Source organism: Macadamia integrifolia, chromosome 2 (genome assembly GCF_013358625.1).
Source record: "Macadamia integrifolia cultivar HAES 741 chromosome 2, SCU_Mint_v3, whole genome shotgun sequence".
NCBI lineage: Eukaryota > Viridiplantae > Streptophyta > Magnoliopsida > Proteales > Proteaceae > Macadamia > Macadamia integrifolia.
This window is the reverse complement of record NC_056558.1, coordinates 14,702,943-14,705,392: the sequence shown is the minus strand read 5'-3', so window position 1 is coordinate 14,705,392 and position 2,450 is coordinate 14,702,943. Positions and strand designations below refer to the sequence as shown.

Here is a 2,450-nt window from a genome sequence, read left to right as displayed (position 1 = left end):
TAGTTGTGGGTAGTTTTCTATTGCATGAGTGTTAGGTGGGTACGTAATACTAAGAATCAGTTAGAAAGAAAAGATCCAACAAGTAGTGACCCTATACGTTTGCTCTCTTTAAAACCCTTCAATATGGGAGACCAACAGCAAAACCCTTCACCTAAATCTCTAAAAGACAGGTTCTACCCTGCTAGAACAGCCCAACCTTCCTGCATAATTCTACCACAAGCCTAGGGCAATAATTTTGAACTCAAATCTCAATACATCACTATGTTGCCCCACTTCTATGGGTTGACCTCTGAGGATGCATACCTATTTCTAAGGGAATTTGAAGAGGTATGTGTTCTAATTAAGATCCAACAACTTTTTGATGATGCTGTTAAGCTTAGGTTTATCACTTTTGCATTGAAAGACCAAGCTAAAAAGTGATTGTATGGCTTACCCACAAATTTCATAACCTCATGGGAACAGTTCACAGTTGTCTTCCTTAAGAATTTTTTCCCAACCCACAAGACCAATAAGCTTAGAAGTGATATCCTTCAGTTTAGGCAAAAGCCTAGTGAGTCATTTTCCAAACTTATGGAGAGATTCAAGGATCTACTCCAAAAATGCCCTCACCATGGCCTAGACCTATGGCATTTATGTCAAATAATTTATGAGGGTGTTGATTACCCAACTAAACAAATGATAGAGTCTATGTGCCCTGAGGGATTCACATCCTTTACAGATGAAGGAAAGGCATGGGAATTCTTACTTAACTTAGCTGATAAAACCCGTGAGTGGGAATCAACCCAAGAGAGTGAAAGAACTATAGGAGGAAAAGGATATTTTGTGGATCGGATAGTAGCCAAGGAAGCCCATTTGGATAGCCCAATTAAGAAAATTGAGGCTATTGTTCCTAGAGAGCCATCATCAGTCAATTTGGTTAAGATTTGTGCTTGGTGCCAGTCCCCTGGACATCTCATAGAAGAATGCCCTAACACCTCTAGGGGCACTTCTAGTGATAGTGTTAATGCCTTATACCAGAATAATCCATATAGTAATACCTACAATCTAGGATAGAGAAATCACCCAAATTTCTCTTGGAATCAGGGCAACCAAGCAAGGCCTTCCAATTTCCATAATCAAGGTCAACCTGGACTCCAAGGGCCTCCCTTTGCACAATAATCTTTTTCCCAAAATACTTTTCCTAGGTCAAATGTAGGACCTCAGGATAGTTTTCCTAGGGCCCCTCTCCTATCATCTTATCAGCAACCCCCTGGGTTTACCAACACTGGAGAGGCAAGCAGAATAAGTGACTTGGAATAAAATATGGCCCTCCTCATGACAAGCCATCAAAATCTTACGAGAGAACTCACTCAAGTTGTCTCAATTATGCGTGAGAGGGAGAAAGGAACTTTACCCAGTCAACCAGAGCCTAACCCTAGGCATTATCAGCCTGTTAGTTCACAAATATCAACTAATGCACCACTGAATATAATACAAGGTCAGACCCAACAAGGGCCCCCTAACCAATGTAATATTTTTTATGCCCTTAGGAGTGGTAGAGAGTACCAACAGAGCGTTCCTAAATCTTCCTCATCTATTACTCTTGTTAGCTCTCCTTTAGTTGAGGACACAAGTGTGCCTCTTGTTTCAGGTTCGTCTGATGAACCTAAAGATTTTTCTGAAACTAAAGATGATTTGGTTGAGGAAACCAAAAATGATTCTTTTGGACAGGGACAAATCCCTAACAGTCCTTATATTCATCCTTTCCCATTTCCTAATCGCTTGGTAAACAAAAGGAAGACTGCTTCTATGGACAAAATTTTAGAAGTCTTCAAAAAGGTAGAAGTGAACATCCCTCTTTTGGATGCCATATCCCAGATCCTCGCCTATGCAAAGGTACTGAAAGATTTGTGTACTCACAAATGTATCACTAGTGTGCCCAAAAAGGCGTTTTTGGCAGGTAACATTAGTTCCATAATTACTCAGTCTATAGCAGCCAAGTATAAAGATCCAGGGAGCCCTACCATATCTTGTGTCATAGACAACACCTACATTGAGCATGCCTTATTTGACCTTGGTGCAAGTGTGAATCTTTTACCTTACCATATGTACAAGCAACTTGGATTGGGAGAATTGAAAGCCACTGGAACTACTCTTCAGTTGGCAAATAGGTTTGTTAAAATTTCTAAAGGGATGGTTGAGGATGTCTTACTAAAGGTGGGGGAATTTATTTTCGTTGTTGATTTCATTGTGTTAGATACCAAGCCCTTCTCAACCAAGGATGAGATCCCAATAATTCTAGGAAGACCATTCTTGGCTACCAGTAATGCATTAATCAACTGCTGGAATGGTTTCCTAAGATTTTCTTTTGGTAACCAAATTGTTGAGTTTAACATGCTTAGGATAGGCAAGCAACTACATATGAAAGAAGAGATTAATATGATTGAGGATTTTCTGGATTTTTCTGATGA

The 2,450-nt window shown here is 39.9% G+C and overlaps 1 non-coding gene across 1 annotated transcript; it reads right to left on the bottom strand.

Annotated features, from left to right (window-relative positions):
- Positions 1-510: 510 nt before the first annotated feature.
- LOC122072419 lies at positions 511-617 on the bottom strand. The gene has a single exon (XR_006138435.1). It is a non-coding gene; the product is annotated as a small nucleolar RNA R71 (small nucleolar RNA).
- Between the last annotated feature and the right edge of the window lie 1,833 nt (positions 618-2,450).